Source organism: Acinonyx jubatus, chromosome A2 (assembly GCF_027475565.1).
Source record: "Acinonyx jubatus isolate Ajub_Pintada_27869175 chromosome A2, VMU_Ajub_asm_v1.0, whole genome shotgun sequence".
In the NCBI taxonomy this organism is placed as follows: domain Eukaryota; kingdom Metazoa; phylum Chordata; class Mammalia; order Carnivora; family Felidae; genus Acinonyx; species Acinonyx jubatus.
In genome coordinates, this window is record NC_069383.1 from 109,592,815 (window position 1) to 109,612,158 (window position 19,344).

Genomic DNA, 19,344 nt, shown 5'->3' on the forward strand with positions numbered 1-19,344 from the left:
ACGAACTCAGTCATGTTCACTGATAGGAATCAGTACCACGTAATGAGTGTCCGCCGTGGGTCGGGGCCTCGCCGCACCTGTACAACCAACCCCACCCGTTCACGAGGGTTATGGTGCGCCCCAGTGTTTGAGCTCTGGGAGACTGGGGTAGAGAAATGCTGAACAGCTTCCCTAGACAACACGGCTTTCAAATGCAGATCTGAGACTTCCCACCCAAAGCCTTTCCAGGTCCTGTCCTTGGTGCCTGTGGAAGGTACAGATTTCCAGGCCCTGTCCTTGACGTGTCTGACTCGGTAGGGTCGGGGGCGGGGCCGGAGACTCTGAATTTTGCCCCCTTCCCGTGTGATTCCAGCAGGCAGCCTGGACACCCAGCCTCTGTCCAAGCAGGCCAGCGTCCAGTATTCGGCTGTGCCCAGCTCACCAGTGTGAGCTCAGAAACACCGAACCAAGCAGTTCCCGTAGATCCCCCCACCCCCCACCCCCCACCCCTGGCACAAGAATCCTAAAACCCTGACTGGCATTTTCCAAAGGTCCCAGCAAGCTTCTCGGGACCCTGAGCAGCCAGCCAGTGAAACCTGAGGACTGCTTGTTTGGGGAGTGTGGGGGCTGCTTCTGGAGAAGGTGGGCTTGGTTACAAGTGTTGTCTTAATTGGAACGAGGACGTGGAAGGGAAAGCAATGAGTCCAAATTAATCCGTTTTCCTGTGAACCTCTCCCACCACCCCGTGCCAAGGCGAGGCAGCCTTTGTAATTAACTGACTGGGCCTTTTCTCCCCCCAAACCCAAAGTGGGAGCGTGCGATTTATTTTGTGTGCGAGGTGGTATGAAAATGGCCAAAGTTGGCAGATGAGGCTGGGATGTTGGTGGAGCTGGGTAAACAGGGCTGAGCTGTCCGTCACCTCCAGGTCGGAATGGGGAGCTGGCTCCAAAGCAGGGACAGGGGCTGGGGCCACGGAGGTGCTGTGCTGAGGGCTGAGCAGGTGGCCTTGGGAGCAGAGCAGAAACTTCTTAGCACTGTGGATGGGAGTAGAGGCACTACAGTTCTGAAATCAAACCCTTCTCCTCGTCCTACCTGTGTCACCACGGACCAGACACTGAACTCTCCAAGTGTCAGAGTCCACGTGGGTTCAGCGGTCTTTACTGAGTGCCTGCCGTATGTAGTGGACCCAAGTTCATCTGCCTGATGCGCATAAAGACCATCACTGAGACACGGAGTATAAAGCAAAGCAAGAGTTTATTCTTGCAAGGCAGGAGGGCGAGCCTCACATCCACCTCCCTAGAGGAGGAGAGTCAGGGGTACTTAGTGGCGAAGGAAAAAGGTCAGGGTACAAAGTTGCGGCTGCTAACCCTTTGGTTACCCTTTTCAGTCCCCAGGGTCTTTTGATCCGTCCTCATTCTTGTGGGTATTGGGACCACGACCCGGCCGCGGCCGTTACTTCCTGCTGAGGTGGGGTGAAGACTGGGGTGAGACTAGTGGAAACGTTGGGGTGGAAAGGAATGTTCTGCATTACCGGGATTTTTGTACTTTGGTCGATAGTTCCTGTACCATGTTGTGTCTAGGGTTTTAGGGGTACTGGAGAACAATAGGTAGCATGTTGTCCTCATGGCTTGATTCCCTTGCACCAGTTCCCCTGCGTCAGAGGTTCAGGTCCGGCACAGGCTCACTGGTCTGAGCCGGGTCCCTTTCGACCTCCTCCCTGCTGACAGGTGTAGGGAACCTGTGGATTCTTGTCATTCAAGTGTGAATCCACGGCTCAATTCCCTGTAGTCTCGGGGGAGTGGGGGGTCAACGGCACCTCGCAGGGTCTGACCTGTCCAGTGAGGCTGGAGCTGGTCCTCTGGGCTCCCGCTCTTCAGGTCTTTAGTGACATCTTTAGTGACACCTTTGGATGTCACCAAGGGACTCAGGCAGCGTGAAGACACATCTGTGAGGTATATCAGCCTGCCGGAAGCAAACTCAGGCCCTGGATGTACCTGATAGTATCCAAATCGCTGGCGGGAGCCCCGCCAGCAACTCCTAGGTCACGAAAAGAACATAGAAAGTCTTCCATATAACATTCCACAGGGGCTGAAACCAAGCCCTCTTCTAGGGACCACTCTTTCCCAAAGCAGGGCAGATGGCACAGGTTGTTCCCAAGTGAAGTGGGTTTCTTGGCAGAGCTTTGCCAAAGTTCTTTTTTTTCCCTTTTTCCACTCTCTCGGTGTCTCCAGGAAGCGTGTGATTTCCACTGAATGCCCAAGGCCTTGGACGCTGTGGTTGTCACTCCATTGTCACGCTGAATTATTAGCGGCACTCCAAGCCTAGAAATGATCTCGCTTCAAAGCATTTTGACCACTCCCGAGGCCTTCTCTGAACAGCAGGGAGGAACCTCAACCCCGTTGATACAGGTGTCTGCAGATACAAGCAAACCCCGAGAATTTCCCATTGTTCTTTGCATTCTGGGAAAGGCTGTGTGCCGGTCTTCCCCAGGTTTGGGGCGTCTCAGTTGTACACCCTTGAGAACTTGTGGGCACCCAGTCTTAGGATTGTTTTTCGCACAAGCGTTGCCTTTTGTAGCATTTCGCTGAAATCGGAGCCCGCAGTATACTTCTGGATCCACTGGAGAGTGGCATCTTTCCCATAACGGGTGCTTCGAGGAATGTGGCTAATTATTTCTTTCATCAGATGCTCTAGGGTAAGGATTCATTCTATTTCCAGCCGGTGTCAATGCCAGCGCGGTGTCCAAACCCCCACTCCTCACTTAACTCCTCTTTGGTCCTCCAAGGGACGTTGGGGTTGATATGTAGTTAAGTCTATCTTTGGCACGGAAGCTCTTCCAGAGGGTCTTGGAGTCTTTGACGGGCTGCCAGCATGGTTCCCTTGGGCAGTCGGTCCACTTTGTGGCGTCTTCCGCAGCGGACGATAGCTGATGGGTCACCACTGCACCCAGCTCTTCCTTGTCTTTGACCCGTGACACTGTCCCCATCCGTGAACACGTCCACGTCTGGATGCTCCGATGGCAGCTTGTCCAGTCGGGATGGCTGCGATCAGCTTGTTCAGCTATCCGTGTGTCTCTGGTGATCTTTCTGAGTGGCCCTTAGATCACTGGGCCACTTTTCTCTCACGTGTACCTCGGGTGGTCTGGCTTCGGTTTGCGGGGCTTCAGGGAAAAGCAGTGTTCGCTCTCAGTGCTTCCAGTCAACACAGTGGGAGAAAACTGGAAACCTTAGTTTGGAGAGTCAGGGTCAGATATTCAAGGAAACCAGAAGAATTCAGGACCCAGCCCAGGTGTATAGACAACCAACGAACCCTCCAAGACGGTTCATCGGAACTATGATCTTACATTTTCACAGGTGTGTTACTGGAACAATCGCTCTGTCTGAAACCACCCTCATCTCCACCAAAGATAGCCAGATTAGGACACATTTGTTTGTGAAATTGTCCAGTTGAAGCTGGGCCTGTTTACACAAGCGCCATCACAACGGTGATTGGTCATACAGGTGTTTGGTTGTTCAATCTGCTTCGCTGGAACTTTTCGTAAGGAATGTCAGATTGAACTTTTAACAGCCTTGTCAGGCTAAAGAAGCCAAGCCAAATACTGGCCATCAGCCTTTGCCTGCCATACCTATAGGTGTGGGTGGCTCCCTCTCTTCTCGAGATCCCCCAAATACCCTGAGGTTCCTGCACCTGCCAGGAAGTGACGACCTTCCTTATTCACCTGGTAGGGCTGCTGGAAACTTTGTAAGCAAGGTACGAGGCAAGTTTTCCAAGGGGCTTCATTGGCTCGGCAAAGTCAACCTTAATTAGCTCCTTAAAGCTCTCTGATTGTAGCTGAGTCTAGGCATAGCTCCCTCAACTATGACATTCCAGTCAAAGCCTTGGCAACACGGCCAATGTTTCCAGTGGCGTCCTGTTGCAAGGAGAACGGATTCGTATCGACCTTCTGCAAATAAATACACTGCCGTGAAAGTACGAGAATACTCCCTGAGAGTTTTGAATTCTGGTGGTACCAGGTAGGGAGAAAGGGATAAATGTTTCCTATCTGTTTATGAAGAAATTACTTACCAAACATCTGCCAAATGTCATGGGCAGACTGAAATTTAGAAGAGCAAACATTAGAGGACCAGCAATGTTTACACAAGTGTCTGTTTGAAAGCAGTTTCCCCATTAGTTCCGGGAATTCTTACTAAGCTTAGCTTTATGATCCTGAAGGGATCAGAGAGCTGTATTTGTCAATGCAGTGCAGCTGGCAGGGAGATTCTGTGACACACGATACTTCAGTAGTTAGGATTACAAGCGATGACGCTATACCAGGACATATGAAAACCTTAGGAATCTTATAAAATCTCTAGGACACTTAGAGCGATCACCCATACAACAAAGCCTAAGAAGGTTCCTCATCGCTTATTTGATGATGCCTCCCATGTCATTTGACACACCAGGGAATAAGCCTAATTCGTCAAAAAGACTTCCATTCCCAAGCTGGGTTTTGGAAGTTGGTGAAATACCAGAAGGTTTCAAAACACGTGCCTAAATAGGATTACAGATCATTACAAAACAGGATACTTATTTAGCCAGGATGGCAAGAAGAGATTCTCAAGGTAAATGCAGACAGCAAGGTAAATGGAGCTGTGAGCAAACCTTAGCTCTCTTAACACTGAGCAGATTCAACTTTCTTAAGTAAGCAAAGACCTAACAAAGACAAGACATAGAAACTTTGTTTTACTAGGCAGATTAAAGATAAAGAAAAACCTCTGTTGATAATTTGGACCCATCATCTAAGAAGCCTCTGTCACATGAACAGCGAGAACACCCAAATTCCAGTCTTATACCGCTGTACTTTGGATATTAAAACTCATTCGTTGCAACAAGATGAATTTTTAAAAAGATATGCAGGCCCTTCTTTCTTCCTCCGTGTCACCTCCCACGTTGATACATACTTATTTGGACAAGGACATCCAGGGCACTGCATGGGTCTGAGTCCTTGTGACGGGTGTTGGGATGTGCTGACCAGAATCTCCGGCAGGAACCCAGGTCTCCCAGCCATAGCAATGCTGCCTACAGCCTTCGACGCTCAGACATCATCAGGGATCGCCGTGACTGTAGGCAGCGGCCTTGCCAAGGGCATTGCCCGCTGCCCAGCTGGTCACATCCAAAGACGCTTACGAAGAGCCAGCCCCTTTCACCTAAGTTTGGATGCTTCCGAAGGGCAGTCCAACTTTCGGGACTGCTCAGAGAGTCGGCTAAGGCTTCCGTTGACGTGTCACTGCTCAACTTCTGCCTGACATCGTTCTCTGCCTCCCCCTTCTCTTCCCCGGGGGTCGATCGCTGCCCTCATAAACTTGTTTCTTACATGCGAAACTCCAGAATCTCGGCCCCGACCATGCATAGCATTTCTTTCGAAAGATTCCCTTCTCGCAAACCTTCTGCAATTTTCCCTTTCGCATTCCTTCAGATTTTGTCCTACGTTTTCCCCTCTTTGTTTTTTTTAAAATTTTGTTTGAGAGAGAGAGAGAGAGAGAGCACAAGCGGGGGAGGGGGGGAGAGAGAGACACAGAGAGACACACAGAGAGAGAATCTCAAGCAGGCTCCACTTGGAGCCTGACACGGGGCTCAATCCCACAACTCTGGGATTATGACTTGCGCAGAGGTCAGGAGCGGGATGCTCAACAGACTGAGCCACCCAGGTACCCCAAGTTTTCCCTCTTTGAATAACCAGTCTCACTTTCACTGAATACAGAATTTTTTCCCTTATTTTTTCAAGTAGCCTTAATTACATTTATTAAAATTATTTATATCTGTCTGTCCTTCGCTTGCCCATAAAGCTTCAGAAGCCATTGGACAGGGCTCTAACGTCTTTTTCTTTTCCATCACATTTTGTGACAGTCACAACGCCAACAGCTGGTTTGACTTACAGGAAACACAAGCAGAGTGAAACTATCATATTTAATGTTGGCAATTCTAAAGACTTATGCCCATTTTCACGAAACAAACGTTACATCAGCTTTCATACCAAATATTTTCCAAGATCACTTGAACTTGAAAGACACCTGGGGTTAGTTTCTATCTTTCTGAGTTTTAGAACGCCCAGGTCTTTTTTTTCTTTTAATTTTTTTAATGTTTATTTACTTTTGAGAGAGAGAGAGACAGACAGACAGACAGACAGAGACAGAGCGTGAATGGGGGAGGATTAGAGAGAGAGGGAGACACAGAATCTCAAGCAGGCTCCAGGCTCTGAGCCCTACGTGGGGCTCGAACCCACAGACCACAAGATCATGACCTGAGCTGAAGTCAGACGCTTAACCGACCGAGCCACCCAGGCGCCCCTAGAACACCCAGTTCTTACAAGCACTTGCCTTCAAACCAGCTAAGCAGAGCACTTTTACAAATTCATTTTCACAACCACCACCCGGAGGTAGAGAAACTATCTCACATTTACAACATACATAGACACGCGTACCATTCCACAAACAGGGTGCAAGCAAAAGCTTAAAGGCCCAGTTTCCTAATATGTCCCTTTTACAAAACACAGCTAAGTGCGAGATGGTCTTACCATTTATGGATCCCTTCTTCGGTCGTCTTTCTCAGGAGTCTGATGAATATTGTGGTGGAGCAGAGTTGCCAAAAACAAACGATGGCCTCGTTTGGGAGACTCCAGCCCATAGGGCTGGATGTGCAGATAGATTGTCCTTTCCCAGGGTCCAACGAGGACATGGCTTGTTGTATTCAAAGATGCCCAAAGCAGTCAAAGCAGCTGACAGACCAATTGAAGCCCAGGTTACCTCCGTGAATTTTCCCCTCCCCCACCCCACCCCCTGCCCCGCTTCAGCTGTGTCCGGTCTGCGGTGTGGCCCATCCGTTGTGGACGGAGGCTCTCAGAAGAGGTCCATAGATGTTCAGCCTGATTCTGGAGACACTACTGGTCCTCTCTTTCCACAGACAAGAGAAAGGTCTCTTTTGTCACTGAGAAAATAACTCATCTGGCTGGATATTTTAGAAAACTCCTCTGGTGCCTGGAAGGTGGCCCAGAGATATTTAGGGTGCATCAAAGCAATGCCGGCCTGATAGAATTAGTTAGGAAGTGTTCTTTCTCCTGAATTTTTTGGAAGAGTTTGAGAAGATTGGTGTCAATTCTTCCAATGTTTGGTAGAATTCACCGGTGAGGCTGTCAGATCCGGGGCTTTTTTTTGTCAAGTGGTCTTCGATTACAGCCTCAATCTCCTCCCTAGTTATGTACGAATCTCTTCCGATTTTCTCTTTCTTTGTGATTTAGTCTTGGTAGGTTTTCTAGGTCTAGAAATTGGTCCATTGTATCTGGATTCTCCAATTAGCTGGAATACACTTGTTGATAGCACTCTAACTAACCCTTTCTACGTCTGTAAGGAGTCAGTGGCAATGCGGTCATTGAGTCTTCTCTGCCTCCATCGGCAATCCGGCTGGCAGTTTGGTGTTTTCAAAGGACCAGCTCTTGGGTCCATTGATTTTCTCTTTCGTTTTTCTAGCCTCTGTTTCATTTATCTCCGCTCTAATCTTTATTATTTCCTTCCCTTTGCTACCTTTGGCTTTTTCTAGTTTCTTAAGTTGCACGTCTATGGTGTTGATTTAAGATCTGTCTTGATGTTTACTGTGAGCGTTTACAGCTATAAATTTCCCCCTCGCCACTGCTTTGTTGTTTTCCAGGAGTTTTGACGCGTCGTGTTTCATTTCCCTTCACCTCTACGTATTTTCGCATTCCACTGTGATTTCTTCTTCGACACATTGGTTCTTTGAGAGTGTGTTTTCAGTTTTCACAGCTTTTTAAATTTTCCACTCTTCCTTCTGTTACCGATTTCTGACTTCATCTTCTTGTGGTTGGAAACGATACTTTGTATGATATCTATCTTGTAAAATCTACTGAGACTTAACTCGTGACCTAATGCAAAGACTGTCTCAGAGAAGGTCCTGCGTGCCGTTATTGTTGGGTGGGGTCCCGTGCCCGTCTGTTAGATCTGGCTGGGCTATGGTGTTCTTCAAATCCTCTGTGTCCTTACTTACCTTCTGTCTGGTTGTCCTGTCCATTATTGACAGTGGGATATGGAAGGCTCCAACGATTATTATAGAACTATTTTTCCCTTCAGTTCTGTCGATAACGGCCTCTCATTATGTGTGTAAATGTTTCTCATTTTTTCTTCTTGCTGTACTGAACCTCTTAATTCATATAAAATGTCCTTCTTTGTCTCTTGTAACATTTTCTGATTTAACGTCTGTTTTGTCTGGTATTATTACAGCCACTCCACCCTTTCTTTTGGCTACTATTTGCATGGATTATCTTTTTCCTTCCTTTCATGTTCAACTTTTTTGTGTCTTTGGATCTGAGTCCCTTGTAGGTAACAGATCGTTGGATCCTATGTTTTTATCCATTTCACTAATCTGTTTAATCTGCTTACATTTAAAGTCATTACTGATAAGGAAGGAATTCCTTCTGTGGTTTGCTCTTTGTTTTCTATATGCCTTAATTGCTTTCTGTCTCAAATTTTCTGCATGACTATCTTCTTTTGCATTTAGTTGATTTTGTTTTGTAGTGAAACATTTTAATTCCCTTCTCATTTCCTTTTGTGTATGTTCTGTGGTGTGTGTGTGTGTGTGTGTGTGTGTGTGTGTGTGTGTGTGGTTGTGTGTGGTTACCATGGGATTGCTTTTAACATCCTAAAGTTACAACATTGTAGTGTCAATTTATACCAGCTTAACCTCAATAACACATGAAAACTCAGCTACTTTACAGCCCTGACCCCACCTTCTGTCAGTTGTTAATGTCACAAAATTACATCTTTATGCATCTTGTGTCCAAAAGCATAGATGAATAATTAGGTTTTTAAATATATCAGTCTCTTAACATAGAGAACAAAAAGTAGAGCTACAGACCAAAGTGATAACAGTACTAGCGTTCAAAATTGTCTGTCTGTTTACTTTTACCGGAGATTATCTCTTCAGAAGGCTTCGAGTTACTTGTTCAGTGCCCTTTCATTTCAACCTGAAGGACCCCCTTCACTGCAGGGCCGGTCCAGTCATCAGGGCAAGGCTTTCAGCTTTGGTTGATCTGGGAATGTCTTCATTTCTTCCTCATTTTTGAAGGACAGTTTTCCCAAATGTAGGATTCTTGCTTGACAGCTTTTTTCCTTCAATGCTTTAAACACATGAACCCATGCCTTCTAGCCTCCAAGGTTTCTGATGAGAAGTCTCCTCACAACCTTATCAGTGAAAATATGATGAAAAGCAATCTTCCTCTGAGCTTTATAGATGTTAGTAATGAGCCTTATCGTGTTTTACACAACACAACATTTCCTTATAGGTTGTAGCACCGTTTTGAGACCAGGAACTGGGTATTTTAAGTGTAGACATTACGAGGTCTATACAAGCCAAAATTACAGTTTTCTAAACTTGAAGTGAAAGGCCACTGAACCATCTTATAGATTTTGATTTCTAACAAAGTAAATATCAATCTTGAAAAGCCCACACAAACAAACAAAAAGCCCATTGGGGGTCTTTTTTTTTTATTGAGTAAAGGGGTTTTGGGAATAAAAAGTGAGGAAACCACTGTGGTCTCAGACATCCCCAGCCATGATTGCATACTTGGCCCATTTCTTGCTGTGCCCTCACAAAGCCCCATTGTGAAGTCATGGCAAGACCTGTCTATATAAGACCCTGGCTCGGCTGGGTGTTTGGTCTTTACAGCCCAGGAAGCTTTGGTGACCTGTCGGCCTTTGACCCTAGCTAGTTTGATTTCAACTTCTCTTTTTTTCATTTTGTTTATTTAGTTTTTTATTTTCATTTTTCTTTTTTCTCTACTCCTTTTCTCTCCCAATTTTTTTTGCCTTTTTCTGTTTTTACTTTTTTCTTTTTTTCTCCTTTTTTAGTTTTTCTTTTTCTCAATTTTTCTTCATTTCCTCCCTTCATTTTCTTTGTGTGTGTGTGTGTGTGTGTGTGTGTGAGTGTGTGTGTGCGCGCGTGTGTGTGTTTTTCATTTGTTTCTTTTGTGTTAGCGTTTTAGTACAGTTAGTATAGTTCATATTGTTAGTACAGTTCATATTGTTAGTATAGTTCATATTGTTAGTATTGGCAAATTTTGTAGGTTGGTATTGTTGGTTAGCATAGTCCGTGTAATTAGCATTATTTAGCGTTAGTATAGTTAGTAGGTCACCATCCTTCAGGGCGTAAGGCCATTACCGCTGGTGAGGAGGACATCTGTATTTACGAGATCCCCGAGACCACCAGTGAGGGCAGCGTCCCCACGATGAAGCTGGCCCCGCACATCCTAACCGGGAAGCAGTCTGATGTGAAGCTCATCAGGAAAACCCAGAAGGACCCCGCTGGCCTCCAGGGACTTTGTCGTGAAGCCCAGAATATGAAGACCTCAAGTCACCCAAGTATTGTCGTGTCACTCGAGGTGATCAACACCAAGAAAACGTTAGTCCTCCTTTCAAAATATGTAAGCAGAGACAAACTGTGTGATGATTTTACGCACCATCGCCAAGTGACGGAGGAGGTTCCAGACAAATTCTGCCAGCTGTTATCGGTTGTGGAGTACTGCCACCAACAAGGTATGATCGGCGAGTATCAGAAGCTGGAGACACTGCTTTTTGACAAGAAGCTGAAGGTAAAACACACAGGGGGTGGACTGAGCATCCAGTTTGCTGGCTACAAACTCCACACTTTCTGGGACAGCCCCCCTTATTCTGCCCCGCGACTCTTCCTGCAGCAAAGGGAGGACACCCCTTCCGCAGACCCTTGGAACCTGGGGGTGGTTTGGTACTGCTTGGCCACCAAGTTTGAGCCGTTTGAGGGGGAAGTCTTCTGGGAAGCGGAACGAAATATCAAAAACAGGGAACGCAGTGCTTTGATTTTCATGTCCCTGGAGAGTGAAAACATGTGGTACACGTTGACAACTAGCCAGCCCACGATCAGGACACCAAACAGAGTCCACTGGTGGGGCTCCATCCCAACCTGTTCCACCACATGCCTGTCTTCAGAACGGAGTAGTCCGACCTCCGAAGGGACCAGCATAGGGACCACGATTAGCGGGCCCAGATGCAACTCACCAGCCACAAACTCCAACACCAGCAGTGAATACAGGCAGCCAGGGAGGATGTCCCTAGAGCCAAAAAATCAGGTTCTCAAAGCTCTTGATAAATTCAAAAATTTATTCAAAAAGAACAATAAAATAGAACCCCAAAAAAATGCAAATAAATGAGAGCCATAAGAGAGCCACGTGTCCGTGCCTTTATTTTATTTTGTTTTTTAACTTTAAAGGGACTTAAATGTTTGTTTTGAAACAGAAGGGACAGTGCGAGTGGGGGAGGGACAGAGAGAGAGTCCCAAGTCTACTCTGTGCTATCAGCTCACAAAACAGATGGTGACCTGAGCAAGACCAAGAGTGGGACGCTTGAGCCACTGAGGCCCACCCAGGAGCCCCGTCCCTGCGTTTTAAGTGCAGGGAACGATGCTGAGCTCCAGGAAGCCCGGGGACATGGCACAGGAGATTGGCCAGGGCGACGGGTGGGACCAGATCCAGAACAGCTTCACAGGCTGGAGGAGTGTCGGTGGGATAGTGACCTGCTGGATTTGGAGTTGTAGGAAGCACAAGGTGGAGGTGGTGAAGTTTTGGAGTGATGGGGGGTTCGTGGGTCTGGAGCCGATGGCCAAGCAAGAATTCGTGAAGAAGTCTTTGGTGCAAAAAGATGATTTTATTAAGGCACGGGGACAGGTCCATGGGCAGGGAGAGCTGCACTGGCGTCGTGACGGGCAGCTCATTATATACCCTCAGGTTGGGAGGGGGTTAGGGAGAGAGCCAGAATTCCTTGGAGACTTACTCTAGGACTCAAGGTTCCAGGACCTTGAGGGGCTAGCTGTTGCCACGAATATGCCGTTTCTTGCCGTTTAATGAAACCTCAGCCATGAGACCCTTTAGATGGATCTGGGCAGGCCATAAGCGTGGAGGATGATTGCCAGCATATATGTTGCGGGGTTGAGATGAAGTAGATTTGTCATTGTCATAATGGCGTGTGGGCAGCGGGGGCCCCGGGGGTGGGTCACAATGGGGTATGGGCAGCGGGAGTCCTGGGGGTGGGTCACAATGGCGTGTGGGCAACGGGAGCCCGGGGGGTGGGTCACAATGGGGTGTGGGCAACGGGAGCCCCGGGGCTGGGTCACAATGGGGTGTGGGCAGCGGGGTCGCCGGGAGTGGGTCACAATGGCGTGTGGGCAGTGGGAGCCCCGGGTCCCCTTGCAGGGACTGCCCACCTGGTGGGGAAGGAATGAGCTGGGTGGAAACACTCTGGCTATCACCCTCTCTTTCCTGTGCACCCACTGGGGACCAGACCTCAGCCGGTGGATGTCCCAGCTCTCCCTACCCCACCCTCCCCCCTCCTGTCCCCCTCCTCCCTTCTGCCCTGGCTCCGGACTCACCTGCTCTCACTGGCCACAGGTGCAGGGTCCATCATGGCCCCCTTCCCTTCATGTCTCACTTTGGCCACCTCCAGAAGCTGACTTGGATGACCACGCATAGCAGGCTCTTTTTGCCCAGATGTTGGGTCAACAGTAGTCCACTTATCTCACTGGAAAGTCTTAAGACACCACATAAAACCAAATCATGGCTCTGTGCCCTCTGTATACATGACACAGAACCCCTATGTAACAGACTGCTGAGGAAGGAGGTGGGGTGAGATCAGAGGGTCCCTAGTAATGGCCCCCGAGTTGGAACTACTGAGAGGCTTGTCACCTCTGGGTCCCCCAGGAGATTCACTCCTCTCTCCCCTTCATCCCCGACCAGAAACACTCCAGATTTGTGCCAGCAGACTGGTTGACTGTACTGTGTCTTAAAGGACAAGGAGTGCATAATTCACTCATTTCTTCACTCAGCAAACACGTTTACATGATGGTATATATGGTGGCGGTTCCATGGGGCACAGGCCCCAGTTCCTGCCCTTCAGAGCTGAGGCCTCCGGGAATAGGTAAGGGAGCGTGGAGTGCAGTTCCAGAGTCAAGTTCAGATCGCAGCTCTACCGCCGACGCGCCGTGTGACCTTGGGGAAGTCACTTAACCTCTCGGGGCCTCAGTCTTCCCACCTATAAAATGCATACAGTAGTGATGCCCGCCTCGAGGACAGCTGTGAAATTGAAATAAGGTCATTTAGAGAAGCTCTGGGAACACTGCCCAGGGCAAAGTGCGGCAAGTATTTACTGCTCATTTAGCGGCCATTACTGAGCACCTACTATGTGCCAGGCACCAGGGATGCAGCAGTGATGGAGACACTGATGGGGTGCTAGGCCCCGGAGGGGTAGACAGGTGAGCAGTGCGGCATACCCAGGAGACCCCAGGTGTGGGAAAGCAGAGGCTCCTGGGGATCACACTCCCTCCACCATTTCCTGCCCTGAACCTACAGCTGCTGGCCCCTCCTGCTCACCTGCCAGCCAGACCCCATTGTCCTGCGGCATCTGGGGAGCGCTTTGCCAATTGCCTGCCTCAAAGGTGCACTTGTCCTAGCTCTTGCCAGCTGGGGGACCTCAGGACAGTGCCTTGGCCTCTCATCACGTGCTTTCTTTCTGTGAGGGAGGACCCAGCCCCTTCCACGGGGGTTCAGCGAGGAGCAGGGGACAGACTGGATGGCATCCAGCCAGCAGGGTCAGCTCCTGCGGTGACCGGGAAGCAGCTGGTCAGCTTTAAACACACCTGCAGCTCCCCTGTGGCTCGCGGAGCCTCGTGGTCTGTGGTCTGCAGAGGTGGCCCAGGGCGGGTGATCTATCTGTGCCCCAGGTGTGGTGGAGGGGGGTTAATTAAAAAGGTGGCTGGGAGATGAATTTCTGGAAACACAATTGGAAACCAGTGCAAGCTACTGATCTGCCTAATGGGAAGCCGATGGTTTCTGAGCGTGCAGACAGCTCCGGCTCAGGCGGGTTACAGGAATCGATGTGGCCCCTTCCCCAAGCTGATCGGCCCCAGGTGCACTGGGAACATGGGTCAGGGAGGGGCCGAGGAGGTGCCCACAGCCTCCCAGTGGGGCCCCGGGGTACTGATTCTGGCTCAGAGCTGGGGAGCCCGCCGCGTTTCTGCTTGGGGTCCTCATCAGAGGAGCTCCTATCCTGCCTCAGTTTCCTCATCTGGAAACTCCTGACCCCTGGTATTATTGTCCGGTTAAGTGGATTGTGACAAATACCGTCCTCAGTGCTGGGTACACGCTAGTAAATACCCTGGCCCGCGTCTCAGCCCTCCTGGAGCTCACACTCTAGTGGGTGCGACACACAAGGAGCAGGTACAGTTTCAGGGAGAACCTCCTGTGCAGAAGCCTTGAGGGGGGAGGACCCGGTGGCCTGCAGTTGGCAACAGTAGCCTGTGATGCGAACAGACATCACCGTGGCAATCCACAAATACCCCCCAAATTTCAGATCCCCACACCCCCAGGGGACTGCGGCACCATTGCGGAGAACCAGTGATGTGGATCTGCTCGTTTCCTTTTCACGGAGTCCCTGCGGCATACACGTAATTTTATGCCCGTTACACAGATAAACAAAGTAAAGCTCAGAGACGCTTGGCCAGGGCTGAAGGCCACACAGCTAGGAAACCGAGCCCCCAGTGCAGGGCTTTGCCACAGCTCATGGAGCGGCCGTGGCTGTATTCCTTTGGTGTCCCCGCACTACCACAGCAGGGCTGGGCCCAGGGCCTGGCTCACCAGCCCCGGCCCATCTTGGGCTGCGCTGCTCTAGAATGTAGGCAGGTGACTGTTCACACTGCCCCTGGTGAGCGGATGCCATTGAGGCGTGGGCAGACTTCATCAAGCTCCGGCTGGTGCCTGGGCTCCTGTCTCACCGCACCCCCTCCTTCCCTCCCTAGACCAGAGTCATTTTGAAAGCACTTACTCGTGAAATGCTCTCTCAGGATTTGGGTGGGGAAGATGGCCAGTGTGAGTCTGCTTATTGATCGCTGGGCTTTATAAGCGTTTATCTCTGAAACAATAAAACTGAAAGATGGCCTCTAAGTTTGTATCTCCAGCCTCCATCTCCACCGCCTCCCCCCCAATTCCAGGCTTTTTAGCACCAGTGGCCCTTCAGGCATCACACTGCCCATCCACCCAAGGGCCTCCTGGGTCTCCGTTTCCTTTCTACCGTCTCAGCAGGGGGAGCTTTTATAAGCACAAACCACATCATGTTGCTGGTTTGGAACACACGATGCTTTGCACTTTGCCCAAAACCTAGATTCCCCATCACACCTGCCCCGCCTCCCCCTCTACCTCCCCTGAAGGGGCACTCCCCTTCAGACACTCCGTTCCCCTTGCAGCTCTTCAAGTACACAGGGTGTTCTCTGGCCTCAGGGACTTTGCACTGGCCACTCCCTGTCTGAACCACTAGTATCCCACGTCTTTGCATGACTGGTGCCTTGTCACTATCCAGGTCTCAGCTCACAAGTCACCTCCTTGGGAAACACTCCCGGACCATCCCCAGACACCTTCACGGCGCGTAGTGCCCTCTCCAAGTATTGAGTGTGCACCTGTGCACAAGCTTCCCGTCTATCCCTACCCCCATGGTAGCAGGAACTGTCTTTCCTACTTACCACCCAATCCCCAGGGCCTAGGCCGGGGTTCGGTAAACATTTGTACAATTAATCAATGAACAGAGTGTGAGGCTTTGCAAAAATTCAGCCAGAGACACAACCTGACTTGGCCCAGAATTCTGGGCTTTGCTGGATTTACCCGCACTGGGTGGCATTGTGCTGGGTCTGCCCGCCACCCCCTCCACCGGTCCCAAACCACTGACCTGAGGATAGGTAACCCTCAGGGGCTGGTGTCCTCAGCCCCTGGCTCTGTCCCAGCTCGGAGGGCGGGCCTCAAGGGGATGTCCTGGAGGCCGGTCTGCACTGAAAGTCCAAGCCCTCTGTGTGTGTTGAGGGGAAATGCCTCACCCTGGGCTGCCAACCCCAGCAGAGGAAACCACCCCAACACCCAAGGGGTTAGGACTTGAGGATGAAGTTTCACCAGGCTGATGAGGAGAGAGGGAAGAGTGTCCTGGGCAGAGGGAACAGTGTGTGCAAAGGCCTAGATGTAGGAAGAGCCTGGTATAGAGACAGAAGAGGAAAGAGCCAGCCAAACCTCATTTTGGAAGGAGGACTATGGTCTTTATCTGTCTCATTTGATCTCCCCCACCACTCTATGCTAAGGAGGAGTCGGTGGAGCTTCACTCAAGATCATGGGGAAGTCTTCTCCCATGGCCCCTTGTACCAGCCTCCTCCCTGCCCTCCCTGTTCCTGCCCTTGCCACCCTGCTATCTGTTCTCAGCACAAAGCCAGAGGGGCCCTCCCAAAGCTCCCACCTTAGAGTAAAGGCCAAGCCCATCCAAAGCCCGCACCAGCCAGTCCTCTGACTACCCCTCCTCAACTGTCCCCATCACTCCCTCTGCACCAGCACAGCGGCCTCCTCGCTGATCCTGGAACACACCAGGCCCACTCCTACCTCACTCAGGGCCTTTGCACGTGCTGAGCCCTGTGCCCAGAACCACCTCCTTCATTGCTGGTTCTGCTTTTATAGGGAGACAAGGTGAATTGGGCATGAACAGGGAGCACTTTGAGGTTGAGGGGACTTTCCTGGTATCTAAAGCTGCCCCAAGGGAGACCTTTTGGGGAACACTGATGGCTATTTTCCTAAAACTTAGGGCCAAGAAGCCCTCCCAGCGCTGGAGCCCCAGGGTGATCTGGGAGAAGTCCCATTTACCTTGGCCTGCTTCATTCCTGTAAATACTGACTTTGGCTTCCCAAAAGATCGAGCTCTGCCAGTGATGTGACTTAAGCGGGGCCTCTAAGGGCTACGGATGCCTGGGCCAGCACTCAGGCACAGAATGGCCACTACCCGTAAGCCCTACCTGGTGCCGCCTCCGCTCTTTCTGAACAGAGGACGGTAGTGACCTCCGTGACCACCCGAGGGACCTGAGCCTGAAAAGCGTTTGTCCCACTAGCTCTGAGAGGATGCAAGTCTTAGTGGTTTTAAAACATCAGATTCTCGTGAAATGCCATCCAGCACACCTGAAGCGGCATCCCCTCCCACCCCACTGAGTACTTGTCAGCACCCCCAGGCCGGAGTCTGACACGCCCACGTGCCCAACTCTGGCATCAACTTCCCCAGGTGGCAGACACAGGCAGCCTAGTCCAGCTGCACCCATTCCTGGACCTGAAACTCCACTCAGGTCTCTGCTCAAGTGTCCCCTCCTAACCCCCCTCCCCATCTTATCCCAGTTCCTTCTCCTTCAGGGCACTGTTGGCTACCTGACATGTGACATAGTCATTGTGCAACAGCTTCGTCGGTAGGTAATTTACATATAGAAAGCTCACCCGCTTAAAGCAAGCAAGGCAACGGTTTTAGTATATTCAGAGTTGTGCAACCATCACCACTGTCTACTTTTGTGATGTTTGCATCACCCATAAACCTATACCCATTAATAGTCATTCCCCGTTATTACCCCCATCTTCCAAGCCCCTGGCAACCACTTACCCATTTCCTGTCTCTGTGGACTCGCCTGTCCTGAATATTCCTATAAATGGGACCATGCGCTCTGTGTGGTCTTTTGTGACCGACTTCGTTCTTGGAGCAAAGTGTTATTTCTAATCATCCATTTCCCCCTACCTCAGGGCCTTTGCACTGCTGCTCCCTTTGCCGTGAATGTTCTTCCTCAGATACCTCTGCGGCTCCTTCCTTCACTCCCCTCCTCAGCAAGGGCTTCCCCAACCCCTATTTAAATGGGTAATTCTCGCGCTCTTCCTGGCCCTTCCAACCTTACCAGCTTTGCTTTTCTTCAGAGATCTTAGCTTCCCCCCCCCCCGACATTGCTGCACTTCCCTATGATTCTGTTATCAGCCTCCCCAAAAGTCAGGGACCTTGTCTCGCTCACTGCTCACTGCCCCCGAAAATGGCTGCATGTAATAGCTGCTCTGTGTTGGTTGAATGAAGAAATTCCAGGGTCTTCTGGGATCCTTTTAACCTTATTCAGAGCCAGCCTAGGGTCTGGTGAGGCCATGAGCCACCTGGGGGCAGGCACGCATCAGGAGCGCTATCACCCTGGGATGCTCAGTTTCGGCCTCTAGATGCCGCCACGGTGCTCAGGGTTCCAGGGGCCGAGCTCAGCAAGGGCCTTAAGTGTCCGGGGCCTTCGGTGCCCACGAAGGGCAGCTGGGCATCTCCCACAGTGCCATGGAGCTGGCCATGAGGACAAGGTCTGCAAGCAGGGCTCAGGCCTCAGCCTTCCCCGGTGACAAATGGCTGATAATTAATGTTGGACCCGCACGTTACTAATCAATTTAAAGTCGAGTGCGCAGCCAGAAGCGATTCCGAGGAAAAAAATGTTCAGCCCCACATCCTCCTCATTCTTACTCATCAATCACCAATTTTGCAGGCAGCTTATTAAAATGTAGAGAAAAGCGTGGCTGGAGAAATAAAAAGCCCTTAAAGGCCCAGAGATGGTTTATCAGGGTTTTGCAGATGCGGAGGCAAAGGGTGGGGGAGAGGGGTGTCAGGAATGGCAGAGCTGAGGGGCCAGGCCCCATTTCACAGAGGGAGGGGCTGAGGCCAGATCCTCAAAGGTGAAGGGCGATGGTGTGAAATCCGGAAGGGTTCATGCCAGCCCAGGAGCATGGCCAGAGGCTCGAGCCCCCAGGCCCAGGCCCAGGAGCAGGGGGGGGGGGGGGGGGGGGGCGGGGGAGGGGGGGCGGAGCTTGCATAACGCGCCAGCAGACAGAACGAAGATCCCATGTGGAGGACTTAGTGACCGGAGGACAGCGGATCTAGGTCCAAATGCAGGGCAGGGGAAGACCATTGCTTTGGAGTTAGGCAGATCTGGATTCAAACCCCAGCTCTTCTCCCGACCAGTGGTATTAGCGGGTAAGTCGCTTTCTGTCTTGGAGCCTCAACTTCCTCCTGAGCCAGGAGAAAACCAGACCACTCTCAAAGGTTTGCAAGCATGGAAGGAGGCCACGTATACGAAGGCCTGGGAGACTTTAGGCAGAGAATAGATGTTCAGTAAATGAGAACTATCTCTGAAGGCCCAGAACTGGTCACAGACCACAGCCGGTGTTTCTTCCGTGTCTCCGGAGGGCATGAGGATGTATTTTGAGTCTAGAGCCAAGCAGGTTTGCCCTCTGCTAGGACAGTCTTTCCAAGTACCAGAAGCCTGCTATGCTTTTGCTTGTCCTGTTTCTTTTCTGGGAGTGTGCTTTCTTGTCTCCTTCCCCTAGGGAACTCTTACGCATCCTTCAAAACCTAGCTCATACGGCACCTCCTCTGTGCTGCCTTCCCAGTACTGTCAGTTGCTTGACTTCTGTGTTCCAAACATACTGGATTCTTGCTAGATTGTGAAT

The 19,344-nt window shown here is 50.5% G+C and overlaps 1 long non-coding RNA gene across 1 annotated transcript; it reads right to left on the reverse strand.

Annotated features, from left to right (window-relative positions):
* Positions 1 to 1,214: 1,214 nt before the first annotated feature.
* Positions 1,215 to 5,742, reverse strand: LOC128314846 (uncharacterized). Its single transcript, XR_008296980.1, has 2 exons — positions 1,811 to 5,742; positions 1,215 to 1,441 (listed from the first exon to the last, which is right to left on the reverse strand). It is a non-coding gene; the product is annotated as an uncharacterized LOC128314846 (long non-coding RNA).
* Between the last annotated feature and the right edge of the window lie 13,602 nt (positions 5,743 to 19,344).